The sequence below is a fragment of the Palaemon carinicauda genome, chromosome 13 (genome assembly GCF_036898095.1).
Source record: "Palaemon carinicauda isolate YSFRI2023 chromosome 13, ASM3689809v2, whole genome shotgun sequence".
NCBI lineage: Eukaryota > Metazoa > Arthropoda > Malacostraca > Decapoda > Palaemonidae > Palaemon > Palaemon carinicauda.
Genome location: NC_090737.1, coordinates 71,246,632 through 71,270,049, shown reverse-complemented (window position 1 = coordinate 71,270,049; position 23,418 = coordinate 71,246,632). Strand labels below are relative to the sequence as shown.

The following is a 23,418-nucleotide window of genomic DNA, read 5'->3' as shown; positions in this document are numbered from 1 at the left end:
TTCCTTCACGTCAGCCATGAGTTGATTACGATCAGTTGCTAACGCTTCAACTCTTTCCCCCAAGGCATGAATAGCACGTAACATGTCTTGCATAGATGGTTCCTGAGTGCTAGAAGGGGGGTTAGGAACAACCACTACAGGGGAAGGATTAGGTTCAGGGGCATGTGGAGAGGAAAAATCTACAGACCTAGATGAACTCCTCCTTACCCTATCTCTCTCTAGTCTACGTGCATATTTATCGTATTCGAGCCAATCGAATTCCGAAAGGCCCACGCATTCCTCACACCGATCTCCCAATTGACAGGTTTTACCCCGACAATTGGAACAAACAGTATGTGGGTCGAGAGAAGCCTTTGGAAGACGCCTATTACAGTCCCTAGCATTACACTTTCGAAATCTAGGTACTTGAGAAGGGTCAGCCATTTTGAATTAGTCAAAGAAAATTCCAAAAACAATCCAAGTCATCAACAAATAATCTGATTCAATAAAGAGTTCAAGAGTTTATGTTGAGGAAAAACACCTGCACTGCGAAAGCTCAAACCAAAATGAAGTACTTCACCAAATATGTTGAGAAAACTCCAGGTTCTACAGCGAGTATGAATACGTCTTGTCGTCAACGTCGACAGAGAAGAATTGAAGGGTTTGTTTACATGCAAGAGTGGTATCTGGCCGACAGTTGGCGCTGGTGGGCACACCCGCAACCTTCATAGCGATCGCTCGCGAGTTTTTTGAGTGTGTTTTCTGTCGAGCCGCAGAGTTGCAGCTATTATATATTCACCGGCTAAGTTAAATATTTAAAATGGTAATTTAGAGGAGGAGTGGAAGTTAGCAAAAGAAAATTTTGTTGGGATTGCAAGTGATGTATGTGGCAAGAAGGTTGTTGGAGGCAGCATGAGGAAGGGCAGTGAATGGTGGAATGAAGGAGTGAAGGTAAAAGTGAAAGAGAAAAAGAGGGCTTTTGAAGAATGGCTGCAGAGTAATAGTGTAGAGAAGTATGAAAAATATAGAGAGAAAAATGTGGAAGTAAAGCGCAGGGTACGTGAGGCAAAGAGGGCAGCTGACCTGAGGTGGGGTCAGGGATTGGGTCATTCATATGAAGAGAATAAAGAAGTTTTGGAAAGAAGTGAAGAGAGTAAGGAAAGCTGGCTCAAGAATTGAAGAGACAGTGAAAGATGGAAATGGAAGGTTGTTAAAAGGAGAGGAGGCAAGGAAAAGATGGGCGGAATATTTTGAAAGTTTACTGAATGTTGAGGATAATAGGGAGGCAGATATAATTGCTGTTGCAGGTGTTGAGGTGCCAGTGATGGGAGATGAGAATGAGAGAGATATTACAATAGATAAAGTGAGGAGAGCACTAGATGAAACGAGAGTAGGAAAAGCATCTGGTATGGATTGTGAGAGAGCTGAGATGTTGAAGGAAGGGGGTGTGACTGTACTTGGATGGTTGGTGAGATTGTTTAATATGTGTTTTGTGTTGTCAATGGTACCAGTAGATTGGGTTTGTGCATGTATTGTACCACTATATAAGGGTAAGGGAGATGTGCATGAGTGTTGTAATTCAAGAGGTATTAGTTTGTTAAGCGTAGTTGGAAAAGTGTATGGTAGAGTAATGATTAATAGGATTAAGGATAAAACAGAGAATGCAATCTTAGAAATACAGGGTGGTTTTAGAAGAGGTAGGGGTTGTATGAATCAGATTTTTACAGTAAGGCAGATATGCGAGAAATATTTAGCAAAAGGTAAGGAGGTGTATGTTGCGCTTATGGATCCGGAGAAAGCGTATGATAGAGTTGATAGGGAAGCAATGTGGAATGTGATGAGGTTATATGGAGTTGGTGGAAGGTTGTTGCAAGCAGTGAAAAGTTTCTACAAAGGTAGTAAAGCATGTGTTAAGATAGGAAATGAAGTGAGTGATTGGTTTCTGGTGAGAGTGGGGCTGAGACAGGGATGTGTGATGTCACCGTGGTTGTTTAACTTGTATGTTGATGGAGTGGTGAGAGAGGTGAATGCTAGAGTGCTTGGACGAGGATTAAAACTGGTAGACAAGAATGACCATGAATGGGAGGTAAATCAGTTGTTGTTTGCGGATGATACTGTACTGGTTGCAGACACAGAAGAGAAGCTTGGCCGATTAGTGACAGAATTTGGAAGAGTGTGTGAGAGAAGGAAGTTGAGAGTTAATGTGGGTAAGAGTAAGGTTATGAGATGTACGAGAAGGGAAAGTGGTGCAAGGTTGAATGTCATGTTGAATGGAGAGTTACTTGAGGAGGTGGATCAGTTTAAGTACTTGGGGTCTGTTGTTGCAGCAAATGGTGGAGTGGAAGCAGATGTACGTCAGAGAGTGAATGAAGGGTGCAAAGTGTTGTGGGCAGTTAAGGGAGTAGTAAAAAATAGAGGGTTGGGCATGAATGTAAAAAGAGTTCTATATGAGAAAGTGATTGTACCAACTGTGATGTATGGATCGGAGTTGTGGGGAATGAAAGTGACGGAGAGACAGAAATTGAATGTGTTTGAGATGAAGTGTCTAAGGAGTATGGCTGGTGTATCTCGAGTAGATAGGGTTAGGAACAAAGTGGTGAGAGTGAGAACGGGTGTAAGAAATGAGTTAGCAGCTAGAGTGGATATGAATGTGTTGAGGTGGTTTGGCCATGTTGAGATAATGGAAAATGGCTGTCTGCTAAAGAAGGTGATGAGTGCAAGAGTTGATGGGAGAAGTACAAGAGGAAGGCCAAGGTTTGGGTGGATGGATGGAGTGAAGGAAGCTATGGGTGATAGGAGGATAGATGTGAGAGAGGCAAGAGAGCGTGCTAGAAATAGGAATGAATGGCGAGCGATTGTGACGCAGTTCCGGTAAGCCCTGCTGCTGCCTCCGATGCCTTAGATGACCGCGGAGGTAGCAGCAGTAGGGGATTCAGTATTATGAAGCATCATCTGTGGTGGATAATGTGGGAGGGTGGGCTGTGGCACCCTAGCAGTACCAGCTGAACTTGGTTGAGTCCCTTGTTAGGCTGGAGGAACGTAGAGAGTAGAGGTCCCCTTTTTTTTTGTTTCATTTGTTGATGTCGGCTACCCCCCAAAATTGGGGGAAGTGCCTTGGTATATGTATGTACACTCCTGAACTGGCCACATTGTGAACTAAAGGGTAGAGCAACGTCCACACCTTTGCTGAAGGATGAACCAACTCTCCTGGAGAATCAGTAAACAACTGCATCCTTCCTCTTCATGAATCAGTTAGACCATTGGATATATGAATGATGTCCCATAGAGGTCGCCACTTTCATACTTGACAGAACCAATTTGCCATACTTTGCCAATATCTCAGGAACTAACAAATTCTGAGTACAGTAGTGGCCACCAGATAGCTAGTCGATCCATAAAGCTGCTTGGATACTGGCCATGAAAGTGGTTTCTATGGGACCATACCCAAAGAAGACCCCCATTAACCTTTTATGGAATTAATTTCTACAACAATGATACCTACAAGAACTGCTTCTCTAATGTCTACTCCCTACCCTACCACAAAGGGATGGTACCACTATGATTAGAGTGACTCAAGTGTATGCCAAACCTTCTTTATGGGACTGAGAGCATTTCAAGAATTCAATCATCCCCACTTTAATCATAGTGGCAGACAAACTAGACAAATGCCGAGAGTCCTACGAAACAAATCAACCCCTGGAATCCGAAGGCCAAGTTTCTTGTTTGAGAATAGTTCCGCGTTCCAGTATGGGAATACTGACACTCCTAGGTGTCCAAACATTATCATGTAGTTGGCTAGACACCCCCAGCTCCCACAATTGATTTTGAAAAAAAACTTCCAATCCTAGATATGATGTCCCCTAAAAAAAATCTGGACAGTGAAATAGGTAAGAGTTTTGACAGCAAGGTTGGAAACAGTTGATAAATATGAAGGAGAGTGTAGCAATTATAAGTAATAAAAATAAGATGAGAGAAATTTAGCCAAACTGAGGAAAAAAAATTCTCCAGTTCGAGAGACCTCTTACCCTTCACCAGGTTTCAGCACAGGAATGATATAGGCTACTGTGCTGGAGCCCAATGACTTCATCAAGACATTCTTTTGTTAAGAGGGGATTTATCTTAATGTTGTTATTACTCTTAAACTTCTCTTGTAGTCTATTTCCTTTTCTCACTGAGCTATTTTTCCAGTTGGAGCTCTTGAGCTTATAGCATCCTGCTTTCCTAACTCAGGTTGTAGCTTAGCAAGTAATAATAATAATAATAATAATAATAATAATAATAATAACAATAATAATAATCATAATAATAATACCTTTCTAAAAGAAAAACCAGAAAATATGACAAATTCGTAGATAATTTGTATTTTTCCTAACTATACAAACTTTAGCTATTTAATAGGGGTATTACTTTCGGCGTAGCTGAAATGACGAGCCATTAAAATTTAATGAGGGTTTATTACCCACACAGCTAGTTAGCGGGGGGAGGGGAGGGTAGCTTACTAACACCCCCCCCACTCACACACACCTGTGCTTGAACTCACTTTGCTTGGAAATAGGACTTCAAGGGGGATAGGGCTGGCGGGCAAGTTTGGTTAAATAGCTAAGGTTTGTATAGTTAGGAATATTACAAATTATCTACGAATTTGTCATTTGTTCAGTAACTGGAATACAAAACACGCTATTTAATAGGGGTAACTCACCCATTAGGAAGGGTGGATATCCCAGCCAGTACTAGCTTTTGGCTTTGCCCGGGGGCTCGTTATTTGAGTGTGTAAGCACCCAAGAAATAAGGAATCCCTGCACCTCGCTAGAACCTTGCTACGCAAGGATTGCGGCCTACGCAAGCTGTGTGTGAAGGTATGAAGTAGTGTGATTCGTCCTAGGAAGTTGTTCTGAAGTTCTTTAGATGGAAACTTGTAGACTAGGACTTTCCCAATACCACCTCGTCAGGGTATGGGGACGTAAGAATATTAACTTAATACTAGGACCACAAGGGAGCATGGTTTACCTGCAGTGGTTTGAGGTCAGCTATGCAGAGAACCCAGAATGCTGCTTTCCCCAAGAGAGGGGATGATGAAGAAAAGAATAAGGGCCAGTCAAACCTTTTCATTCATGCAGACTAAAACCGGGTAACAATGCCCTCAACCTTCTGCTACTTGTCCTATAAGGAACTTGAGGTTTTAAACCAACTGTTGTGCAGCCACCACAGGGCCGATAGAGAATGTATCGAGCCTCCTGTGGGTCACGTCTTGCAGGTAGTGGGCTGTGAACGTTGTCTGACGCTTCCACAACCCAGCTTGAAGGACCTGTTTCACAGAGAAATTTCTTTTGAAGGCCAAGGACATAGTTATATGCCCCTGACATCATGTGCTCTAGGGCGACGTGACAGAGGAGGATCTGGATTCAAGGACAGATGAATAACCCTACGAATCCATGCAGAAATGGTGTCCTTGGTGACCCTCCTCTTAGTCCTCCCTGTGCTGACGAATAATGCTGGCACATGAGGACGGACTGCAGCTGTTTTTTGAGGAATAGCCTCAAACTCCATACTGGGCATAGTAAGAGATCGTCTGGGTCATCTGTTACAGAGCAGAGACTAGAAATCCAGAATGAATCGAACCGAGGATCCGCTACTCCAGGATTCTGAGTCTTAGCAATAAATTCAGGGACAAAGCTGAACGTTACCTCCCTCCATCCCCTTGAAGAGGCGATGTCATACGAGAGACCATAAAGTTCATAGGGAGGTCTTTTAAGAGACCTGAGAACTTGAACCACGTTCCATGGAGGAGGTCTCACTTCCGACTGAGGGCAGGTAAGTTCATAACTACGTATGAGTAGAGAAAGTTCTAGCGATGAAGAAATGTCCATTCCTTTCAGCTTGAAAGCTAGACTTAAGGCTGAGTGATAGCCTTTCACTGCCGAGACTGAAAGGCGCATTTCTGCCCGCAAATACACGAGAAACTCCGCTATTGTTGGAATAGTAGCACAGAGTGGAGAGATACCCCTTCCACGACACCAACCACAGAAGACTTTCCACTTTGCCTGGTAGACTGCTGCGGATGACTTTCGCAGACGTCCAGACATCCTGACAGCAACTTGCTGCGAAAATCCTCTCTCAGAGAGGAGATGCTGGATAGTCTCCAGGCGTGAAGTCGTAGCGAAGCTACGGCTTTGTCGAAAATGTTGGCATGTGGTTGCTTGAGCAGATTGTGCCGTGGAGGGAGTTCTCTTGGTAGCTCCGTTAGGAGTTGCAGAAGGTCCGGGAACCATTCCGCATGATACCATAGCAGAGCTATGAGGGTCATTGAAAGATTGACCTATGTTCTGGTCTTGTTCAGCATCCTCCTCATCAGACAGAACGGGGGAAAGGCGTATATGTCGATGTTGTCCCACCATTGTTGGAAAGCATCTTGCCAGAAATCCTTGGGGTCTGGGACTGGGGAGCAGTACACCGGGAGCTTGAAGTTCAGGGCTGTTGCGAACAGATCCACAGTCGGAGAACTCCACAAAGTCAGGACTTTGTTGGCTATTAGATGATCCAAAGACCACTCGGTACTCACTATCTGAGACGCTCTGCTCAGATTGTCGGCGAGCACATTCCTTTTGCCTCGAATGAAGAGTGCCGATAGCGGTATCGTTTAGATTTTGGCCCATCTCAGTATCTCTACTGCTAGATGGGATAGCTGCTGCGAAAAAGTACCTCCTTGTTTGTTGATGTAAGCCACTACTGTGGTGTTGTTGCTCATCACCACCACAGAGTGACCCGCCACGTATTGTTGGAACTGATGAAGGGCCAGGAAGACGGCCTTCATCTCTAGGAGATTTATATGGAGATACTTTTCTGACTCTGACCACAGGCCTGAGGTCCTGTGGTGCAGTACGTGGGCCCCCATCCTTTCTTTGAAGCATCCGAAAACAGCATCAAATCCGGGGGGAAGGACGAGAAGGTCCACTCCTTTTCGTAGGTTCTCGTCTGCCACCCATCACTGGAGGTCCGTCAGTTCCGCAGGTCCCATAGGGATCAGGACGTCCGGGAAATCGTAACCTTGATTCCACAGGGACTTGAGTCGCCACTGGAGGTATCTCATCCTAAGGCGACCGTTGGGAACTAGACGAGCCAATGATGAAAGGTGACCGAGGAGACGTAACCACCATTGGGCTGGAAGCTCTTCTCATCTGAGAAAAGGGCTTGAGACCTTCCTCAGCCTTGCTATCCTGTCGTCTGATGGGAAGACTTTGTGGAGATTGGTGTCTATAACCATGCCTCGATATACCAGTCTTTGAGTGGGAAGCAGTGAGGACTTCTCGAGATTTACCAGGATCTTCAGATCCTGGCAAAGTCTCAGAAGTTTGTCCCGGTGTTGAAGAAGGGATGACAACGAGTCTGCTAGGATTAACCAGTCGTCCAGATAACGAAGGAGACGGATCCCAATCCTGTGTGCCCACAAAGGTATTAGGGTGCTCTGGTGAAAACCTGTGGTGCTGTGGAGAGACCGAAGCACAGCACCTTGAACTGGTACTCTTTGTTGTCTAGGCTGAATCTTAAGTACTTCCTTGAAGACGGATGGACTGGGATCTGGAAGTACGCGTCCTTTAGATCCAGTGTACACATGAAGACTTGCGGTCTCACTGCTAGTCTGACCGTGTCTGCCATCTCCATGCTAAACGGAGTTTGTTTGACAAACTTGTTCAGAGCTGAGAGGTCGATGACTGGTCTCCAGCCTCCAGACGCCTTCTTTACAAGATAGAGTCGACTGAAGAAGCCTGGAGACCCGTCGAGGACCTCTTGGAGAGCGCCCTTCTTCAACATGGTCTGGACTTCTGCCCGAAGGGCTTGCCCCCTTGCCGATCCCATGGCAAGGGAGCTCAATGACACTGGATTCATCGTCAGAGGAGGTAGAGATGTCGTGAACGGGACGCGATATCCCTGACTGATTACGGAAATCGTCCAGGAATCGGGCCCGAGTTGCTGCCACCTGTCTGAGCAATTTTGTAGGCATCCCCCCACTGGTGGACATGCAGGGGGACTGGCAATCATAGCGTTTGTGGCCTCGGCTGCTCCCTCTAGGATTCTTACCTCCCCTGGATTACTTTTTGCCTTTCCTATCCTTGACAGGAAAGGGCTTAGACACCACTGTCTTCGCTGCTGTCGTTGATTTTGCGGTCTTAGTCGGACAGGACTGCTGGGGTGCTGGAGGCTTATAGGGGTTAGATGTCAAAGCCCTATGAAGGAGGGAGTCTTGGTGAGACTTCCTCCACATCTCAGCGGCCTGTTCCACATCCTTAGGCTCAAACAGGATCATTCCTTCTAAAGAAGAATGCCCGAGGGACCTTCTGATGGAATCTCTCAGCCACCGCATCCCGACGTTTCAGGATGGTGTTTGCCCACAAGTTCGAGACTTGGTGGGCCAGAAACTCGATCGTGCGAGTGCCTGAGAGAAGGAACGTCTACATAGTTTTCCTGGTACGTTTTTTGGAGAAATCCTCAGAGCGTATCAGGATACCTAAGGTCCCTAACCAGATTCGTGGCTTGCATAGCGCACTTCGGTTGCCGAGAACGAGACCTGCCGGTTGGAGAGTCTCTCAAGAGGGACTCCCCTGGTAAGCTCTTCCAACGAATGGTGGAGAGGAAGAGCTAAACAAGGCTCCTCCAAGATCTCAAAGTACCTCCTCTGCTGTACGCGAGGAGGTGGGAGAAGTTTGTTGCCGGCACTGGAACGGTTGGAGGAGGACAACTCGGAGAGCTGTACAGCGATCTTGTCCCTGGTACTCTTAACCCCCTGAGACCAGGGCAGAGCTGCACTGGCCTTAAATGGTTTCTGAGTACCAAATACGCGGTCCAAGACCGTGTCTTTGCCCTCTCGAGGAGGGATCTCTGGGTTGGCAAAACCATTGAGAGCCCTCATTAGAGTCAGAACTTGCCAAAACGCATGCTCTGACTCTTGCTGTTCTTCTCCTGACGTTGGACTTCCAGTGAAGTCTCCTGTCCCCAAAGGCTCTTCTTGGGAAGAGTTGCGGACGTTCTCCGAGAGGCTAGTTGGCTCCATCCTTGGTCTTGTAGAGGACTTTGGTAAAGTCTTCGAGTCCTTCGACTCCTTCCTGGGAAGGATGTAGGACTCCAACATAGAAGATGGCAAGTTCTTTCCAGCCCCCACTAGAGAAGACTTCTCAGCGCGAGGCGGGGTTTCCCTCATTGGTGCGATGGGGGAAAGTCTCACCTCACGTGATTCCCCTGAGGACGGGAAATACTCGTCCGACAGGGAAGGAGAGAAAGTCTGGGGGAGTGAAGGAACCTGCCTTGAAGACTTACGTGGAGTCAACTTAGCTCTTGGAGATGTTACCGCGTCCGGAACTCCTCTTTTTCTCTTCAGAGGGGTAGAGACAGCCAAGGATCTGTGACCTACTTCAGAGAAAACAGGCTTGAACGCCTGTGTAACTGCTCTGATTAGTGCACCGAACCAAGGTTGTCGATTGACAGATGCGCTGTCAGACACCCCCTCTGAAGGTACAGGGATCGAAGGATCCCTGGGAGGAGTTCCCAAAGGTGGGTTCGCCTGAAAAGGAATAGGGATCCTGGACCCCTCTAGATGTTTCCCTTCCGCCGCAATATGCGCTGTTATGCGTTTTCGGGGAGGCGGCGATGGTGACCTTGCCGAGCGTTGTCCAGCAGCCTCCCGCGCGGGAGGATATTGACGCTCGCGCGATGGAGAATACAAGGGGTCGCGCGCGGGAGACTGCTGGTACGCGTGCGGGCGCGCGCGTTGACTGATGGCGCGCAGCATCAGGGCGTTGAACACGCGGGGGCGCGGGTGAGAGCTCGCACGCCCCTGAAAAAGCTGTAGGGCGAGCGCGCGTAGGAGATACCCCTGGCGCGCGGGCGCGCAGTTGAAGCCTGTGTCGCTCGTGGGCGCGCGTCAGGATGGTGGCGCGCAACTGCAGGAGAGGATAGGCGAGGGTGCGCGCGCGTATCCTCGTGGAAGCGTGCAGAAGACTGCGCGTCTGCGCGATGGCGCGCTGGAGAAAGCTGGCGCGTATGTGAGCGCTGGCACGTGGGAGAAGTCAGAATAGACTTCCCAACAGCGGCCAGATCCGAAGATCGTGGCACGCAGGAGAGATGACTGCTTTGCGAGGACGCTGACGTGCAGGAGAAGGCTGGAAAACAGGAGAGCGCTGGTGCACAGGAGAACGCTGGCGTACAGGAGAGCGCTGGCACGCAGGATAGCTCTGGGTCACCGGAGAGCGCTGGCGAGTAGGAGAGGCCTGGTTCGCAGGAGGTTGATGGCGCGCATGTGAGGGATGGCGTGTAGCTGGGCGTGGGCGCGATTGCTCAGGCAAAGCCTGGCGCGCAGGAGAACGTGGGCGCGTATGCTCTGCTTTGCTGGCATAGAGGGTGGTGGAAGTATGCGCGTGTTGGCGCATATGCCCTTGATGCCCTGTATTAGGGTTAAATGATGCCTGACGAGCGTGTAGGTCAGGTTTCGTCGGCGTGTAGCGCGCATCAGCACTCAGGAACGGTGACGGCAGGTCGGCAGGTCTGACGGGTGGAAGGTCGACGTGTCCTTTGAAAGGACGACATTCCACCGAAGGGGATCGCGAACGATCCGCTGAGAGGTCCAGGACCAAAGCAGGAACAGTCGGTGATCGCTGATGAGGCTCATCTGTGGGGGACTGCAACGAAGATGTAGAACCAAAGAGGCGCCTCCTCACCGCAGGTGAAGGAAGGCGAGCCTTGCGACGAATACGCCCTCTAGGGGCCGTGGGATCAGCAAGCTGACCTTCTGCAGTCCTCTGAAGAGGAGTCTCTGTAAGTGAACTCCCCCGAGGGGGAGAAACATCAGCAGGAGAGACTGTTGGACTTAGTTTCTCCATCGTAGGTCGAAAAGGAACGGGAGAAACTAAGCCTTCAGCTACTGAGCGGTTTGAAGAGGCAGAGGTAGTAGGAGATACCGCATTGGATACCTCTGACACCATAACGTCGACAATCGACAGAGGATCAACCTCTGCCGGAGTCGGTGATTGCTTGACAGCGGTACCCAATCAAATGTAGTCAAGTAAGACTTCCTTGGAGGGCGAACCCTCGAGCCCCAAGGAAGACCAAAGCTGAAAAAGATGGATTAGTGACAAATCCTCCACTGGGGGGAGAGGTGGAGCTGCCTTGCTAGGGGAGGCAACAGCATCTCTTGAACCCCGAGTTTGGGAAACAGTACCACGGTCTACGCTACCACTTGACAGTCTCTCGAAAGAGACCGACCGAGTGGGAGCTTCGGAGGAGGTCTGAGCAACCGAAGAAGAGGCCTTGGGTTTTTCTCCTTTCAAAGAAACCTTCAAAGGAGAAATATCCCATTTGGACTTCTTCTGTAACCGTGAAAACCTCTCCCACTATCACACCGTTGACCTCTACAGGCAGGGCAAAGGGCGTGAGGGTCTGTCTCGACCGCCGACATGAACGTTCCACAGGGGCGGTGGGGTAATCCGGGGCAGGTGCGCATAATAGCAGAGGCCAACTTCACACACAAAACTGTCAAAAAGAGAAAGCAAAAAAAAAATCATTAATGGCTGCCAATGAGCGGCGAGTATGACAGCGGACACGTCTGACTACCATCCGAGCCGAGAGCAAAGTGAGTTCAAGCACAGGTGTGTGTGGGGGGGGGGGGGGGGCAAGCTTCCCTCCCCTAACCCCGCTAACTAGCGGTGTGGATAGTAAACCTTCGTTAAATTTTAATGGCTCGTCATTTCAGCTACGCCGAAAGTAATACCCCTATTAAATAGCTAAGGTTTGTATTCCAGTTACGGAACAAATTGATAGGACACTTACATTAGAGTTTGACAGGAAAATCAAGCACATACACAGAAAATTATATAGGACATTCAAGGCCCATTTACATAATTGCTGGGATAGGTACACTAATGGAGATATGTCATCATTGCAACCACTTGCCAAATGTTCCTATTTAGTACCGTTCTAATTTCTTTATCCTGTTTTGTCTCCTTTCATTTGAAGGTTAATTTTGCAATACTTAATAAAGTATTCTTTATTTTGTATTTCTATAACAAATTTAATTACTTAAGGAATAGTGACTCTAGAGCACAACTATTTGTAATAAAGAATATATAACTATTATTACATCCTATGTGTCAAATAATTTTACCTCCCAAAAATGTTTGGGGCACAATAACTTAATTTATCGAAGATATAATAAAGAGGGTTTCATGACAAGTATGCAATAAAGAATTTTTTATTTATGAGAATTACTCTTATTATGTCCAATGCATAATATACTTTTTTAATTGCGAGTTCTTTCATCATGAATACTATAAGTTTTCAAACTTAGTAAAAAGGAGTTGTGGTGCAACAACTCAACATTGAGCGATTGGGCATATTAATTACCGATGAAGTAGACTTGCCCCAACTTCTGGGGCAAATGAACTGTAAACCAGAGGCATAGGCTGACTTGTATACTGTACTACTGGATGCTTTTTAAACTTGCCTATAGTCTCTCCTATAGTTTTTTTTAATATATACCTATGCTAGGAGGGGAGAAGCACATGATGAAGTGGTTTGCAACAATAAAATCAATAGAAAACATTGTATTATTATTGAAAAACATGGGACAAACTTTACTAATAAAAAAATTGGAGTATAGGCTATATAGAAAACTCCTGATTTCTTAAAAAATTACCTTTGTTTCCCTAGCAAATAAATAGTTAATAAGATATACCTTTATATATCCTATGGTAATGGGGGACACCCAGTGGGAACCAGGGGTTTTGGGTGGGGAAAAATTTACTGCCGAATCAATAAATAATGGCAAAACAAACCTGTTCTTCTCTAAACATTATTCTCTGGGATGCATAATAAATTGTCAAAAAATTGCTCAAAATATGGGGATCCTCTCCCCTTGAAATGAATATTTCATTCTTTTGTTTACATTTACTCCCAGGCTAGGGGCTGTGACCTGGGAACTACTAGGTTAAGTTAGGCAAGTTTGTTAGGTTTTGTAACCTTATACAAATCTCAAAACTGTTAAATAATCATATTTTGTCATGTTTCCGCACACCCAAAATCCCAGGTTCCCACCTGTGTCCTTCAAGGAGGGGGGAGTCCATAATGGTAGAGCAGCTTATTTGCAAGGGAAATAAAGGTCAAATTCGTTGAAAGCACAATATTTACTGTAGTATACGCACTTATTTTTCTCTTATTAATGATGTACCATGTGTTATTTTCTATTATAAATTTACTGAAAACATAGGATATAAGATGTAAGAAACTTGAAGTTAGGCAAGAAACTAGTTTGGTGGAGGCTTTAATTACCATAAAGAAAATGAAAGTGCTACTCCAAACAATGTTGGAGTTTTCCTTCTTGATATCATGATCAAACACCAGTCTACCAGAACCAGCAGCCTAACCCTTCACTGTTAAGGTTGAGCTGGGATAAATTAAAACTCTTAATAAGAGCATAAATTAAATATCTCATTTGTCCAATAGTTAACTACTTTTAGCACACCCAATATGGGGTTCACTACTGAAATTTTAGTGTATCTTATAGAGTCATGTAATTTTCCAATATAAGAGTTAACCCAAAAGATGCTAATATTACCACTTTAAAAGAGAGGAACACAATTTTGACACCATACGACGACACCTATTATAACTATTACAGTATTTGTGGATGTTTACATTCTGACTACATAATGTTCGAACACCTTCGAGAAATGTTGATAATACGAAGAATGTAATTTTGGTAAAAATTTTATCATTTGTGTATAGCTAGATATGAGGTGTATATAAAATTGAACATGCAATAAATTATAATTTATGTAATAATTGTTTATTTGATGGGACAATATCTTGTGAAGCAACGTATTAAAATCAGTATGAAATCATTCGGACGTAAATGCATTTACTCAAAGTATCAACAGATGGCAGCACTTGTGTGTCTCATCATCAAATCGTCTGCTGTCCAAAAGACGTCCTGAAACTATTTTTGACTTCAAACTCTATATTAATGTAAGTAGTAATATGTGTTTCAATTATTAGGCTTTATTTACTGTCTATAGTGGCTACTGAAAAGGCTGAGAAGCATTTTAACGCGACAAATGTATATTCCTAGAGGTTGTGAAACAAATTTTGTTCAGTGGGTGGGTTTCCCTCTTATTGTTTTATTTTTTTTAATTGGTCTGCTCACCTGATTTGACATGAAGAAAGGCGTATCGGGTAACATGACACGCTGTGGGATGACACATGATGATGCTCGTGCTCTCTCTCTCTCTCTCTTATAGCTTCATTGGTTGCTTGCTCTTGCCTTCTTCAGTCTATGATTGAGTTCGTACCCCGTGATCTTTCTTCTTCTTTTTCTTCGAACCCAACGGTACCTTAACTTGTGTGATCTGTTACCTTATTATGACCATCACAGTGTCTCAGGAATTTTTGACGTCATATTAATTAAATTGTCACTTGTCACCATAATTTATCCAAAGCCTTAATTTTCAGCCAACTTACAAATCTTAAAGTAGCCCTATCCTTCCTTACACAATAACTGGCTGTCAGAAGTCACACAGTCTTATCCTATGGGGAATTATAGTTTTTGATACTTTAGTCTTATGCCAGTTTTATATTTTCTGCTCTAATACTGTTAGTCTAATGTAATCTAAACTATTAAAGGTTTAAAGGTCGTTCATGAATGACAGAGACAAATGACAGTGACATTGCCCTAGCAAGCAGGACAATGCCCTAGAGACTGACCATATATTATATGATCAGCACCCAAGCCCCCTCTCCACCCAAGCTAGGACCAGGGAGGGCCAGAAATGGCTGCTTATGACTCAACAGATATACCTATAGGCTCCCCCAGACCCCCCAACCTTAGCTGACAAGGATGTTAAGGTTGCAGACACTAAAGGCATTAACGAGTCTGAGTGGGACTCGAACCCCCGTCTGGCAAACACCAGGCAGAGACGTTACCAATCAGGCCACAACTACCCCCTTCGGGTAGTAAAATTTTAAGGGGACATTCTGTGGTGGCCAATGTGGTAACGTCCCTGACTGGTGAACGCCCGACTGGGGTTCAAGTCATACTCAAACTCGTTAGTATCTTTGGTTGTTGTAACCTCGCTATCCTTGTGAGCTAAAGATGGGAGGTTTGGGGGACCCTATAGGTCTATCTGTTGAGTCATCAGCAGCCATTGCCTGGCACTCCTTGGTTCTAGCTTGGGTGGATTGGGGGCTTGGGCGCTGATTGTATGCTTATACTCTATGGTCAGTCTCTAGGCATTGTCCTGCTCGATAGGGCAATGTCACTGTCCCTTGATTCTGCCTTTCATGAGCAGCCTTTAAAAGTCTCTATATGTCAGTAAGGTTACCAAATATTTCCTAAAAATATCTTACTGATATGAACTTTTGAGTTAACTGGTTTTGTGACGTTATTAGAACAAATGAACTATTTAACTGTTAATAACATACTTTACCCACTTTAGGGCAGTTTTCCTCGGTCTATCACATAGAGGAACCCTGTGTCCTGTAGGACCTACAAAATCGGTTTGTTGTATATATTCTTAGGTATTTAGAGTACCACACAGCATATTCTGTGTTGATTGTCAAATCCACATTATTGAAGCACATAAAAAGAAGAAAGTCTTGAGTTTTTCTTGAAAGCATTAATATCTTCAGTCTTTTGAATGTCTTGTGGTAGCTTGTATTATCATTGGGCCACATATTTGAAAGCTCAAGAGCCATCAGTAAATATACATTTGTTCCGTAACTTGAATACAAACCACGCTATTTAATAGGGGTATTACTTTTGGCGTGGCTGAAATGACAAGCCATTAAAATTTAGCGAGGGTTAACTACCCATAACGCTAGTTAGCGGGGTTAGGGGTGGGTAGCTTGCTACCGCCCCCCCTCACACACCTGTGATTGAGCTCACTTTGCTTTCGGCTCGAATCGTGAACGGACGTTGCCGCTCCTCATCCTCACCTTATTTGGCAGCCATTAATCTGGTTTTTTGCTTTTTCTTTTCTCTAGTGTGTGTTTGGGAAGTTGACTTCTGCTACCATGCGCACCTGCCCTGGACTCTCCGGCCGCCGTTGTGGAACATTTATGTCGGCGATGGAGACAGATCCTCACACTCTTTGTCTTATATACAGAGGTCAACGGTGTGATAGTGTAATGAGTGTAGGGAGTGGGAGAGGTTATGGCTACGGTGGAAGAAGTCTAAGTGGGATATTTCTCCTTCAAAGGTTCCTTTGAATTGAGGAAAACCCAAGGCCTCTTCTTCCGTCTCCCGACCCTCCTCCGAAGCTCTTACGAGAGACCGTCGAGTAGTAGCGTAAACCAAGTTAATGTCGGCCAACCCCAGTCCTCGAGAGATTTTGTTGCTTCCCCTAGCGAAGCGGCCCCACCTCTCCCCCCAGGGGAGGCCTTGTCACTAACCCCTTTATTGCAGGTTTGGTCGTCCTTGGGGCTCTCAGGTCTGCCTTCCAAGGAAGCTTTGCTGCAGTTCATCCGTAAGGGTGCTACTGTTCAGCAGTCATCGTCGCCGTCAGAGGTAGATCCTCTGGCCCTCGTCGACGTTGTAATTTCAGAAGTGTCACCCTTGATGTTATCCGACTCCTCTGCCCGTCCAGACTCTCCAGCGGTTGCTGCCGACTTAGTTTCCCCCGTTCCTGAACATCCTTGGAACTAAGGAACTCTGTCTCTCCTGCGAGTGTTTCTCCCCCTCGGGAGAGTTCACTCATAGAGACTCCTCTTCGGAGGACTGCTGCGGCATACGGTCAGCTTGCTGATCCAACGGCCCCTAGAGGGCGCCTTCGTCGGAAAGCTTGCCCTCCACTTCGCCTTAGAGGTTTCCCTTCACCATCGGTGAAGAAGCGCCTCTTTGGTTTGTCTATTTCGTTGTTGCGGCCGTCACCTGCAGAGGAGCCTCCACTGCAGTCATCTGACCTTCGACCATAACTGCACCTGCTACTAGGCCTGTAACTTCAGTCTTGGTCCTCTCTGCGGATCGTTCGCGATCCCCATCGGTGAATGCTCGCCCTTACAAAGGGCACATCCCAGTTCCTGACCATCAACCCTTCAGACCTGCCGACCTTCCATCACCGTTCCTGTTCCCGGTAAAGCCTCTTGAGGCTCTACCAAAGTGCGCAGCTGCCCGCCATTGCCCTGCAGCTCGCCAACCTAAAGGACCACAGCGCTCACCAGCAGCTCGTCATGACCAGACTGTGCGTCAGCGCTCTATTGCGCTTCGGCGCACTCCTTCACCTGCTCGCCTTCATAGACGGCAGCTACATCATGCGCCTACGCGTCAACACACTCCTGCCCGCCACGCACCCATGGTCGCCTTTGCACCCTGCGCTCACACACCCAGGGTCGCCCACATGCCAGCGCCTTCCTGCCCGCCAGCACTCTCCTGTGCACCAGCGCGCGCCAGCACTCGCCTGCACGTCAACGAGCTCCTGCGCGCCAATATTCTCCTGCGTGCCAGCACTCACCGACGCGCCATTACTCTCCTGCGTGCGCGTGCAACCAACAGGTGCAATCCAGCGCTCACCTGCGCGCCAGCTCTCAAACACGCGCCACCACTCGCCTGTGCGCCAACTTTCGCCCCCGTTCGCTTGAAGTAAACCCGGTGTATCCAGAACTAAGGTTTTATTCAGTTAACAATTCCACTGCAGTTATACCCTGCAAAAAACAAAACAAACACGTCGTCAGACACATACATAAACATAAATAAACACTTGTGTTAACTAAGAAGGTACATACATCACACTCCTTATGAACGACAGAATAACCAAGAACATACCCTCATCTGGCGAGTACACAGCAGTTCTGCGAGACACGTCAGCAAGGAACCCCGAAAGTAAACAAAAGCTATAGGAAATATAAACAGGTTTATTTTTACCACATTCTTCCTTTCTGAGTTAAGTTCACATGGAGTAATCCTGAAGGTACTTTGGAGGTTTCCTCACTCTCTCTGACCTTCGAAGTGGAGGAGGTGAGGCTACCTGTTGAGGCACTGTACGTGATTCGTGAAGAGTGTCATTCTGAGGAGCAGTATCCACATGGGAGATACCGCGTGCAATCTCCTGGGGAGCATTCGTAACTGACAATTCCTCAGGAACCTCGGACTGAGGTACAGGATCCTCAGTATCTGTACTTTTTCGGTTGTCACTAGCCATAGGAGCAAGATGTCTTAATGAAACCGTAGTCGCCCTACCATCTGAAAGCTTCACATGAGCATACTCGGGGTTCCCCTCTATGATTTCAACCTCATCCACCAAGGGGTCATTCTTGCTGTGTCTTACATGACGTCTCAGGAGAGCACGTCCTCCTTGGATGAGCCAAGTAGGCAACGATTGGCCAGTGGTGGACCTTCTACTATGCAGGAAAAGGCGCTCGTGAGGAGTACTGTTCGTAGAAGTGCACAACAAGGAGCGTATAGAATGGAGAGCATCTGGGAGAACAGTTTCCCACTGAGACACATCAAGGTTTCTTGTCTTAAGGGCCAATGTTAAAGCTTTCCATATAATTCCATTATATTTTTCAGCCTGACCATTCCCTTTAGGGTTATAAGGTGTAGTGCAACTGGTAGCTACACCTTTCTTCATCAGGAAATCCTTCAGCTCTTCAGACATGAAAGATGCACCCCTGTCAGTGTGGATGTATGCTGGCATACCAAACAAAGCAAATAGCTGCACCAAACAACTGATGATAGTTCTAGTGGTCATATCAGCACAAGGGAAAACAAAAGGGAACCTTGAAAATTCATCCACAATCGTGAGGAAGTACTTGTTTCTAGATTGAGAGGGAACTGGGCCTTTGAAATCCAAGTTCAGCCTCTCGAATGGCTGGGTTGCTTTGATCAGATGTCCCGATTATTTGAAGAATCGAGGTTCGAGCTCTAAACACACTTGCCAAGAGGTGGTAATTTTCTTCACTTCTACCGAGTAAGGTAGATTCCGCCCTCGGACGAAATGCATCATACGAGATATTCCTGGGTGACATAGGATTTCATGAAGTTCTCGGAGTTTATCAGAAGTAGTGGCACCACAGATGCGGGAGAGAGCATCAGCTGGTATGTTCTCTGATCCTGGACGGTATACTATATCATAGTGAAAACATGAGAGTTCAACTTTCCACCTTGCTATCTTGTCATTCTTTATTTTACTGTTTGATTTAGAGTCAAACATAAACTTTACACTACGCTGGTCCGTGATGAGCTTGAAATGGTGTCCAATTAACGGATTTTGAGCGAAGCGAAAAATCTATTTGTTCCGTAACCGAAATACAAACCACGCTATTTACAAAGGGTTATTACTTTTAGCGTAGCTGAAATGGCGAGCCATTAGAATTTAACGAGGGTGTATTACCCCCGCGCTAGTTAGCGGGGGGGTAGGGGAGTGGTAGCTAGCTACCCCTCCTCCCCCTCACACACAGGTGAATACTCACTTTCACTTTTGGCTCGGACTGTGACAGACGTCTCTGTCTTGGTCCTCGTTTGGCAGCCATTGTCTGTTTTGTCTTTACTTAATCGCTTACTTTTCTTTTACTCAATATATATGTAAACATGTTTTCATGTTTGTATATATATTTGAGTATAGAAATAAGTAAGTTTCCTTTTCAGATGTGTGTGTGTAGTGTACGATATCTACGTGGAGGCCTCGGCAGTTAGGCCACCACGGCCTAATTTTATGGGTTGCGATCGAGTTTGACTTCGGTCTTTCTCTCTCTCTCTCTCTTGAGGTCGTTCACCCTTTTACTATGTTTTACTACGCCCTTGTAGCTTCCTTCCCGTGTGGGTGGGGTTGCTACGCCGTACATTTTGTTTCAATTAGTTTATGAATCTAATTGTAGTTGTTAATTTTTCAGCTTGTAGAACGATTCCTTTCGGGGTTTTCGTTTTTTTCTTTAGTGTTCATTCATTTTTAAATTACATAATTACATAGTTACATAATTATAATTGTTATAATTCTGTTTTGGTTACAGCTCTCCTTCCGCGAGTGTAAGTGGTTGTGAGGGCACGTGCCTGTTGTGTAATTCTTGTTCCTTTTCCTCGGGATTCCTCTTCGGAGCCTTCCCGGGGGAATGAATGTGTACTAATATTATTTGTTTTTATTTTTTTACAGTTACCGATCTAGTTCGTTTCTGTAATATAGCAACGGTGTGAGCTGTCTGGTTGAGTCCTGGGGATTCGGCTGTTGCTGCCTCCCCCCTTGTATTGTCGTCAGGGGCGTGTCTCCTTCTACTGGTAGTACTCCCGTGTCGACGGACAGCTCTCCAGTTCATTTTAGAACAGTCAGGAGGCTTGCCTCCTTGGGCGGATAACTTTCCTTCCGAGGGAAGTTTTTTTCCTGTCCAGGCTTGAGCTTTTCCTCTTTTGGGGGGTTCTTCTCTTGCCTTTTTTTCGTGCGACTATGCTCTTGGTGCTGAGCGGTCGCACCTGCAGTTTCGCTCAAGGGGCTGGGCAACTGCAGGAGCTCCTCTTCGGAGGATTGCCCCTTTTAGGTCACTGGCTGACCAGTCTCTTCCACGAAGTGTTTCTCTTTCGTTCGCGAGAGAGTACACTCATAGAGACTCCTCTTCGGAGGTTTCTTCTGTTGCTGTTGCTGTTGGCCTCCCTCGCCGTAAGGCCCTCCGTCCGCCTCGTCGTAAGGGCCTCTCATCTCCCTATAAGGGTGCTTGAGGCGCCTTTTTGAATCTCCGTTTGCAGCCTACAACTTCTTTTTCTCGATCTTCCGTCTTGGTGCAGATGGACAGCAGTCTAATCTCGTCTTCCGACGGGCAACGGTCTTCCCGACGGACAACGGTCTTCCCGACGGACAGCGGTCTTCCGACGGACATCAGTCTCCCGGCGGACAACGATCCCTTCGGGGCTAAGGGTTGCCCCCACGGGGGTTCTTCCCTTGCGTGTCAGGGTTTCCCTGCGCGCCCTTCTGTTCGTCAGCGCTCTCCTGTTCGTCAGCGCTTTCAAGATGATCTTCCCTGCGGTTCCTGTTACGTGCCCTGTGCGCCCACGTTCGCCCTCGCGATCTAGAACTTCGGTTCAGGTCGGGGTCAAGGACTCTTCTTCTTTGCACAGGCTTCCACGCGTAGCCTTCTGCTCGTCAGCGATCATCAGCTCGTCAGCGATCATCAGCTCGTCAGCGATCATCAGCTCGCCAGCGATCGTCAGCTCGTCAGCGATCGTCAGCTCGCCAGCGATCTCCGGATCGCCCACGTGTGTTACAGCTGGCACGCCAACGTTCTCCAACACTTCTGAAGGAACATGGTTCGCCAGCTACTAGCTCAACTGCGGATGCTGATCGCCATCGCGCGACCCTCAACTGCAGATGCTGATCGCCATCGCGCGACCCTCAACTGCAGATGCTGATCGCCATCGCGCGACCCTCAACTGCAGATGCCGATCGCCATCGCGCGACCCTCAACTGCGGATGCTGATCGCCATCGCGCGACCCTCAACTGCAGATGCTGATCGCCATCGCGCGACCCTCAACTGCGGATGCTGATCGCCATCGCGCGACCCTCAACTGCGGATGCTGATCGCCATCGCGCGACCCTCAACTGCGGATGCTGATCGTTATCGCACAACCCTGAACGATCGCCCTCTTGCGGATGCTGATCACCATCGCACCCTTTCACGCGATTATTCACCTGCGCATGCTGCTCGCCATCGCACAACCCTGAACGATTGCCCGCTTACGCATGCTGCTCCTCATCGCACAACCCTAAACGATCGCCCTCTTGCGGATGCTGATCACCATCGCACCCTTTCACGCGATCATTCACCTGCGCATGCTGCTCGCCATCGCACAACCCTGAACGATTGCCCGCTTACGCATGCTGCTCCTCATCGCACCACCCTGAACGATCGCCCTCTTGCGGATGCTGATCACCATCGCACCCTTTCACGCGATCATTCACCTGCGCATGCTGCTCGCCATCGCACAACCCTGAACGATTGCCCGCTTACGCATGCTGCTCCTCATCGCACCACCCTGAACGATCGCCCTCTTGCGGATGCTGATCACCATCGCACCCTTTCACGCGATCATTCACCTGCGCATGCTGCTCGCCATCGCACAACCCTGCACGATTGCCCGCTTACGCATGCTGCTCCTCATCGCACAACCCTGAACGCTCGCCCTCTTGCGGATGCTGATCACCATCGCACCCTATCACGCGATCATTCACCTACACATGCTGCTCGCCATCGCTTACCGCCAGCGATCTTCTTCACCTACGCGGCAGCACGATCCCTCGCCGTCACGCCCATTCGCCTGCGCGCCCGCGCGATCGCTCGCCTGCGCGCCCGCGCGATCGCTCGCCTGCGCGCCCGCGTGATCGCTCGCCTGCGCGCCCTCGCGCGCCTGCGCGCCCGCGCGACCACTCGCCTGTGCGCCCGCGCGACCATTCGCCTTTGCGCGACTGTTCGCCCTCGCGCGACCATAGTTCGCGGCGAATTCCACAGCCGGTGGTAGCAGCAGGGACGCGTGCTCCTAGGCGGCACTCGGGATCACCTCCATCCAAGCACAGGTTGGTAGTGCAGGACGAAGACAGGTCAGTACAGCATTCTTCCCACCTTCTTTTCAGGCAGGAACCGTCGTGTCCTCTCCAAAGGATCGCCCGATCCCTTTCACCTTAGCGAGGATTTCGGACTCTGTGTCCTTGGAGCAGCAGACATGGTTTGATCCGCTGGCACGGGCGTTAATGAGGTTTATGAAACCAGCACTCACCGGCCAGGGTAACAAACCAGCGGCTGTCTCTCCTACGCTGAAGAGAAAGAGAGGAGTGGACTTCGTGGTGACTTCCCCCAGGGCGAAGTTGGTTCCCAAGAGGTCGGTCTCGAGGGTCCCCTCTCCTGCACGAGTACTCTCTCCTTCTCCCGCCCTGGAAGGATTTTTGGCGGGGGGGCTTTCCGTTGAAGATTTCTCCATCGGACAAGGGGTGACTGCTTACCTCTTCCTCTGGGAGCTTACCAGGTTCTTTCCCTCCTCGGTTACGGCCCGAGGTTTGGTTCAAGGAAGCTACAGGAAGATCAAGGGTACTTTCCTCCTCTCGAGCTCAGGCACCTTGGCCTTTCGTCGTTAAGTATCTACTTGCGGACAAGCTCGATGTTGTACCATCTGGACGCGCTGACTGAAGGCTTCATTCGGGTGTCTCATCTGTGGAGGTCAACGACCTCAGACACCCTTCCATCCTTGAGAAGAGTTTTGTCTTTGCCCAAGGACAGAGACTTAGACGTCTGCTGTGCGGAGTAAATCGACTTCCGGTTTCACTCCTCCAAGGCGCTTTCTTCCAGACTCTGCAGGGCTCCAGCTCCCTTTTCTTTCAACCACGTCGGCCTAAGTTATCGGCTACGACAACTGGGACAAGGTGTCCAATTGCAGTTTCCTCCTGTCAGGAACAGATGGCACGGGAGACTCCCCCGGGGGGGCATAGTCCTAA

General features: G+C 47.7%; 1 protein-coding gene across 4 annotated transcripts in view; it reads right to left on the bottom strand.

The window, feature by feature from the left end:
- Positions 1-14,317, bottom strand: part of botv (exostosin like glycosyltransferase 3) — a 449,715-nt gene extending 435,398 nt beyond the window's left edge. The window contains exon 1 of one of the 4 annotated variants that reach the window (XM_068385646.1): positions 14,165-14,317. The gene's annotated coding sequence lies outside the window, so the exon portion shown is untranslated. The other 3 variants (XM_068385643.1, XM_068385647.1, XM_068385644.1) reach the window with 3 other exon arrangements.
- Positions 14,318-23,418: the final 9,101 nt, after the last annotated feature.